The 8,214-nt window shown below is 32.2% G+C and overlaps 1 pseudogene; it reads right to left on the reverse strand.

Annotated features, from left to right (window-relative positions):
• Positions 1-4,174: 4,174 nt before the first annotated feature.
• Positions 4,175-7,757, reverse strand: LOC137732588 (uncharacterized; annotated as a pseudogene).
• Positions 7,758-8,214: the final 457 nt, after the last annotated feature.

The following is an 8,214-nucleotide window of genomic DNA, read 5'->3' on the forward strand; positions in this document are numbered from 1 at the left end:
AGGTTTGAATCCCATGAATTATTGTAATAGTTTTGAACTTATAGTAGTAAATTAAAAAAAAAAAAAACAAATTGTATACAATTATGAGTATGCATATTAAATTTGATTTGATTTTTTTTTTTACCAAACGATATTATCTACACTAAGAAAGTGGTGGAGTGGATAAGTCTCACAATGACCTAGCAATTATGTGGTTAAAATTTGCCTTTGGCGAGAATCAAACTTAAGATCTTACACTTACAAATGAATAAGAATACTACTAGACCGTAGTACTAAGTGGCTTTTTAAATTTGATATTGAATTTCATGAATTATTTCTTAAATTTTATATGTTTATGTTACGGATAAATAATAAGGTTGATATCTAATTTGAGTATTAATCTAACGCTTATTTTTAGTTACGCCTCTTGAAACTTCATTTTTATCTCATTTTGCCCTTTATAACTCAAAAGTCACCACTTACTCCATGAAACTCAAAATTCGTTCTACTTTGACTTGTGGACTCTCTCTTCTTCCTGAAACTTATAGATCGTCTCCTCAAACATATGTGGGATACAACATCCAATAAGACTATGCCACGTGTGCAATATATTTGATTATAAATCTCCACTATGCGTTTACATTCAACAATCAGAGAATATTAAGTTTTTTTTTCAAAAAAAATGATTAGTTTGCCACACCCATATCAAACCCACACAAGAAATTAATAGATATAAGGAATGTAGAGCAAATTTTGAGTTTTATAGAAATGACTTTCAAGTTTTAGCGGATAAAATAAGATCAAAATCGAGTTTCGGAAGGGCAAAAAAGAGCAAACTTTGAGTTTTAGAGAGTAAAATAGCAACTTTTAAGTTACAAACAAAATGAGATTAAAAAATGAGATTAAAATCAACTTTAGAAGGTGTAGCTAAAAATAACTTTAATCTAATTGGGATTTCATCTGAGAAGAATACACCTTTTGACGCTGTCATTTTATGCAGAAAATTTTTAGCATGATTCCATATACCAAATTATTATAAAAATGGGCCGTGAGGGTTGTGTTTCTATAAGGAACAACAAGTGGATTGTGTTATCTTAAATTCTTGGACACGTGGGTGGCGATGAAATCATGCTCAAGATTTAAAATTTGGAAAGTAAAATAGTTTGTGTTTCCGGTCTCCCAGTCTCCGATACAAAGACTGGAACTTCCTTAAATGTGCTTTGTCACAAATATTCCACAAGTCCACTACCCAGTAGTATAAAACAAGCCCCACCCCCTCCACCACTCAACCCCTCCTCACCGCCACCGACACCTCAACTCTCATTCTCATTCTCTCCTTCTGCTCCCAGCTGCCTCTTTTGACAACCACTATGGCGGAGTATGAAAATCAAAACCCTCCTCCACATCTAAACGAGACTCTGACCATCCTCTTGGCCTTAGCTGCCATTCTGTTCGCCCTCGGGGTGAATCCAAGCTATTTTGTCAAATCTCCCTCTGCCGATGCAGTTTGCAATTGCAAACCGAATAACTGTCCATGCCTTCCTCCTTTCTACATTTTCTCTGTCGTTGCCACGGCAGCACTGTCAGTTGTTTGGTTCGGACTTTTTGTCCTCTCCGCCCAACTTCAATACCGCTTCGTTATCTGGGTAGGGCTTGGCTTAGTGTGGGCTACCTACTGGCTCGCGTTGCGCAGCATCCTTTCACCCCAATTTTATAATCCAATGATTTATTCCTTCAATCCTATTCTGGCCGTTTTATTGTTGTTTAATCTAAGATTTCGAAATGTCTGGGACCGCGTGATCCATGTCATAACTGACAACTGCGTATTTTGGAACTATATCACGGGAAACTATTAATATTTGGGTATTTGCCTTTTCCAATTTTTTCTTTCTTTCTTCTTCTTTTATATATATATATATATATATATATATATATATATATATGGAAATTACCATTTTTTAATTTATGTTTGTCATCCTTGCACAGGTAACATTTTAATCTTTTTTGAAATAAACATAATTCTAAGATTTATGCTTTCTTTTTATAATTATTTTATAGAAAAATCATTCTAATTAATTCATGTTTATCTTTTTTTTAGAGTATATTTTCTGGCCTCGAAGTCAAAACTATTAATACACATATTATATAGGTATACATATTTTTTAAAATACTCTCAAATAATACATGCACATAAAACATGTTCTGTATTTGACTAACTACGATATGCGTATATATAATGTATAAAAGTAGTTGATGTTGCTCAAATACAAAATATATTGAAAAAATAAAATTGCTGCAATTGGCAACATAAAAGCTAGATAAATTATAGCTGAACCTAGTTGCCAGATGTAGAGCTGGTTTGGGGTTGTTGAAATTTTGTAAAAGCAACTTCTTAAATAAAGTTGGACCTAAAATTGTATTTGGTTAAAAAAAAAAAAGAAAAAAAAAAGAGGTTATTTTTCCAAAACATGGGTCTAAACAGCAGCAAACATAAGCAATTCTAACTATGCTTCTTAAAAAAGATTTTTTTTTCATAAAATGCAGGTGAACAGTATCATTTAATGAAACTTTATATTAACAATACTACCCTTTTTTTTTTTTTTTTTTTGGTGCTAAAAGCATTGTTGGCACTATAGTTTACCAAACACTTACCTTTTTTTTTTTCACAGCTGTTTTCCCACAACACAACATAAGCAGTTTTGAAAAAAAAAAAAATCTTCAGGCTAGTTTGGTATTGCTGCGCTTTAAAAAAAAATGTTTCTACTGTGCTGTGAGAATAAATAGCTGTAAAATAAAGTTGTTAAGTATTTGGTAAACTTTTATTTTTTTATTTTTTATAATAAAAGTGCTTTTAACAAAAAAAAACATTGTCCAAGTGTTTGGTAAACTTTTATATAAATTATTGTGGACATGTTAAATGACTTAAAAAGATATAGTGTTGAATGTGAATAATAATTGTCAAAGAAAATAATGTAGGGGCAAAAATTGTAATTTTGTAAAATATATGAGGGTATACTTGTTATTTAAAAATTTCATTAAATGGGCACTGATTTCTATGCTTTGAAAAAATAAACAATTTTTTTTTCAGAAGCATGGTAAATCCTGCTTCTGCTTTTCTATGATTTTCTATTGTCATTGACAATTGTCATTTTTTTTAGTTTGTTTTACTAAACACATTTGATGTTCTAAATTTTTTTTAATAAACTGCTTTTTTACAAAACACCACAATTAAAAACTCATCTTTGTGTGAGACTGAAATCCACATAGAAAAAAGTACCCCAAAAAAAAAAAAAACCACCTCAAATAATACAAACTACTATAGAGTAATGAGTTAAGGTCATCAACCCAAATACGACACAAGATCGTTGCATTTGTACTACATTGAATATAACTACCTCAAATAATACAAACTTAAAAAAATGCTCACTTTTTTTTTTTCAGTGATTGATGCTTTTCGAAATAATGCAAATGGTTGTTGTTGTTGTTTTTTTATTTTTTTGTCAATAACATAAAGGATTGTTCCAATGAAAAAATATAAATGTTTGTCACGTTACTTCTTTCTTTTATTTTTTGTATGAGTATCTTACTAATTTTTTAAATTATTTTCTCTTTCAATGTTATTTTCAGGTCAGTAGTAAGATGGAGGAGAGAGCTATTAATTATCAGCAAAATGCCTGATCCATTCATCTTATTTTGAATGTATTAGAACAATCGTTGTCTTTTCCTACTAGCTAGGTTTTTATATTTGGATCTCTCCATGTAAGACACTTGTTATATTTATTTGGTGAAGTGTGTAATTTTAATGTTTTGGATCTCTATATATGAGTTGTATATTTATTTGGTCAAGTGTGTTTGTAATTTTGGTTTTAATATGGAGTGTGCTATCCACACATCTCCTTTTACTTCTTATATACTCCTTGTCAATTTTTGTCTGTTGATTTTTTTTAATTCATCCGATCTGACAGCCAAAAATTAGAAAGGTGTATAAGAAGTAAAAAAAGGTGTGTGAAGAATATCACACCCCTTTAATATTTGTGTAAGTGTAATGTTTATTGAATATTTGTGTTAGAGAAGTGTTATTGGCTCTCCAAAAATCTTATTCTACACTCCTCACAAATGTATTTTTCTTTCTAAATGTAGAAAGTTTGGAGTGTAGAATGAGAAATTTGGAGTGCCAATAACAATTCCCTTTGTGTTACTGTAGATCATCCCCCACCATTTTTGGTTTTTTTCGATGCGGAGATCCTCTACCGCATTTTGTTTTGTGTGCTTCTTTACGTGCTTCCCACCAAGAACAAGGCTTCTTGCAAGCTCGTACAATAGCACATTCTCTGCATCATTTTTAATCCCACTTTTCCTAGCAAGCGAGAGCTCTCGTGTCTTGCATTAGTATTGTCGCATCTAGATCATAAAGAAATCAAAAGCTCGCACAGCGTAGCGTGACCTCCTGTTGCTGCTAACATCAACGTAGTGTATCCATCAGCATCAAGAGCACATGACATCGGAACTCTTGTTTATCAATGTATAGACTAAATCAACTTTGCCGTGTTGTGCTGCCTGATGTGGCGTACCATAACTCAACAGGACTATCCCTTTTGTGGTGCAGCATTCTTAAGTAATAACTTTTCAAATTCTTTGCCATTTTGAATTGTATCAAACAGTTCCATTACGGTCTGACCATGTTTATGAGCAGGTTCATATCAGCCCCAGCGTGGGTAAGAAATTTGAAAGTTTCCAGGTAACCACCCTCTGCAGCTATCATGGCAGCTGAGTTATCCCCTTTTCATCTTGCTCATTGAGATCAAAGTCTGCTCCCTCAATCAGTTTCTTCAAAGCATCAACTTAGTTTGCTTGGGTCACAAGTATTCGAGGAGAAAATATTGAAGTATCTTTTGATTGAACAATTTCACCAGATCGAATCACATCAACAACTGCTTGTCGGAAGTTAAGAGCCCACGTTGCTCACTCTGCAATAAGCTTGCACTATGACCAGTAGCATTCACCAGGCCAAAATCAGCACCGTCTGAAGCCAGGATTTTAAGGCATTCCTGGTGTTTATATCTAGCACAGATCATTAGTGTAGTTTCTCCAGATTCTGTCGAAGAGTTGATATTGCACCCGGCACTAATAAATAGCATCACTGTCATGGAGAAAAAGTTATATATTTCAAGCAATTAAAACACAGAGATTTTGATTATGGGAACCTTGATTGTACTTCACACTTATTTTTGTTGTCGACAGAGTTCGAGGATCATGTTTTAGGTAGACTCGGATAAAAGCATAACAACTTAAAAATCCTTATGAGCAGATGTTATTCCTACATAAGCATTCTCAGACGAGCTCTAATTGACACGTAAACCCATATGGAAATTTTGATTAGTCTATGATTAAAAGTTACCTTGATGAGTTGAGAGTGTCAACTACATCAACAAAGCCTATGCAGGAAGCGGAAACAAGAGCATGCACAACAGCCTGAGGGCAGATCATGTCGGATCCCATGAGCATCTCGGCAGACCTACCCCTGCCCAAGTAGCTTGCCTCCAACAAGGCCTCCTCAGATGCCTGCTGGGACGCGCCACCATTGATGAGCACGTCCAATATCTCCAAGTGTCCCTCCCTTATTGCTGCTGTTGTTGCATAGCCTCGAAACAGCTTTTGATTCACATTTGCTCCATAACTCTGTCACAGGAAAAGTGAACAAAACTAAAATTAGAGACATTCAAAGTGCTTTCCTCTAAATTTAAGCAAAAAAAGGGACGTTTTGATATAAGTGCCTGAGTTTTCAACTCTATAGACTAAACATTTGTTGGTTTTAGAGATTTAATTGAACATTTTTCCTACAAAATTGTTGTCTCATCTATCATAACTATCCTTTATTTGTACCAAAATTATAGATCTTACCATTGCCTAAATTCTTCACTTGAGGAAAAAAATGCAGAGATATTGAACAAATTTCCTACAATCTAGCTCCTTTGATTCCCTCTAAAGATAATTATACCAAAAAAAAAAAAAAAAAGGATTATCTACAATTTATAAAGGAATAAAATACCCTGCTGTTTGATTTTTTTTTCCCTTTCAATGAAGAAATAAAATACCATTTAAGATATTTGTAGTAATCCATATATAAATTTTTGTAGTAATTCATATAAGAAAATAACATCGAGAATAATACAAACATACCAATAAAAAATATATGTATGAAAACAAACCTACTAAAACCCGAAATAAACGTACTAGTAAACAAAGTTGAAGAACAAGAGTAAATGTACCAATCAACGATATGTATAATATTAATCGTACCCATATGATACTAAATGGTACAATCCACAATGTATACAAAATGTCACATCCCGGCCCAGGGTGGATCACTTCACGGGCCCGCTCCACTACCGTAGCACGATATTGTCCGCTTTGGGCTTATCATTCCCTCACGGTTTTGTTTTTTGGGAACTCACGAGCAACTTCCCAGTGGGTCACCCATCATAGTGCTAGGTAGGGATGAGAATATACATTTAAGGATCACTTCCCTGGACGATGTGGGATGTTACACAAAAACAATTGTAACAAAATCGTGAAAAAAACCTATCAATCAACGAGAACAAAACTAAACGTACAGGAAGCTAAAACTAAATGTATTGAAAGCTAAAACAAAACATACCAAAAGCTAAAACTAAATGTACCAATCAACGATATGTACACCCAAAAATTAAAAATAAACGTACCAATCAATACAAAACCAATATATGATAACCAACAATAAACGTACCATTATCACTAATCAACAATATGTACAAATTCAAATGTATACAAAATAATTATCTAACAAAAAGTATCCTAAATAATAAACAAACAAAAAATCTAAGCGTCCATCATTTCATTTATTTTTTTCAATTTTAGGATAAAAAAATGTTTTGAACGAAAACAAAAATTAAAAGGGATAATTGATAAATATGTTGAGCGAAGAAAACCAAAATTATTTCCTAAAAAAGAATCCACAACTCCTAAAATACATGAATAAAAAAATGGCCGGATAAAAAAAATCTCTCAACTAATTAAAAGGATAAATTTAGAAATGATCAATATGTAAAATCTTAATTTAAAAAATACAATTATTATTTTTTAATTTAAAAAATAAGAAATACTAATGTGGCCTAACGTACCAAAGCGCCTTGATCAAAATTCTAAAAGACATTAATGTTTAATAAAAAAAATTCAAATTTGAAACGTTTAAATCTAATTAACTCATACGATAATAATATTAATAATAAATAACAATCTGGACTATCAGCATTTAGTTTCAATAGGAATCTTGATGCAATTTCACATCCATTTTCTCTCATTTCCCGAGAAACAAACACAATTATCATAAAAACGAGAGTTCAGGTTCTTTTAAGGAAATTATTAGGAAACTTGGCAAAATAATCAAAATTTAGATTCCATATAGAATTATAAACATCCTTTTAAATTTACAATAATTATAATCAAAAGTTGATGTGAAATATCCTTAATACAACTATTCTTCATAGTAGCCAGTGTGGTGCTTCAAATAACATACCCGAATTACTAATTATACACATCTGTTTCACCAATCCGCTAAACATACAGATTCCAAATGTAATTTACCTCAACTGTGTCCTTCAAAGTTGCCAGTAAGTTTCAATCCAGACATGAATTTTATTGACCGTATAACGCGCAGCATAGACAGCAGCAGCAGATACCATGGATGGGGAGTACACAATGATATGCAGGATTCCGAGCTCAGCTAGAAAGAAAACCATGTTCTTCATTTGCATTAGATTAATAAGAATATTTTAAGCATTCAGAAATCTCACCTCTCTCTATGAGATTTTGAGGGAATTGATTCAAAATTTTATATGGATCTCTATGAATTAATTAAACTTCATAAAAATTTATGGTTTTATAAATCTATTAAAATTTCTCAAATTTCCAATTGCATATACCCCTTAATCTCTCTATAATTCTTCAGTCAAATAGACATACAACACCCTTTAATTTATCAACCTATTTGATTTGTCTTTCCTACATTTTCTCTTTTCATTTTTAGTTGTCTAAACATGCTACTCTTACCACATATTGTATCATTTTTCTAAATAGAGATATGACTCACATGCGTTGATAGATCATACTTCTATTTAAATGATGATACAAATAAATAGTAAGTATAGCATTAAACTTAATTATCATTTGGCTGATGTCACGTGTGTGCCCTTTTTG

Source organism: Pyrus communis, chromosome 16, assembly GCF_041283825.1.
Source record: "Pyrus communis isolate YQ-2024b chromosome 16, ASM4128382v1, whole genome shotgun sequence".
NCBI classification, from domain to species: domain Eukaryota; kingdom Viridiplantae; phylum Streptophyta; class Magnoliopsida; order Rosales; family Rosaceae; genus Pyrus; species Pyrus communis.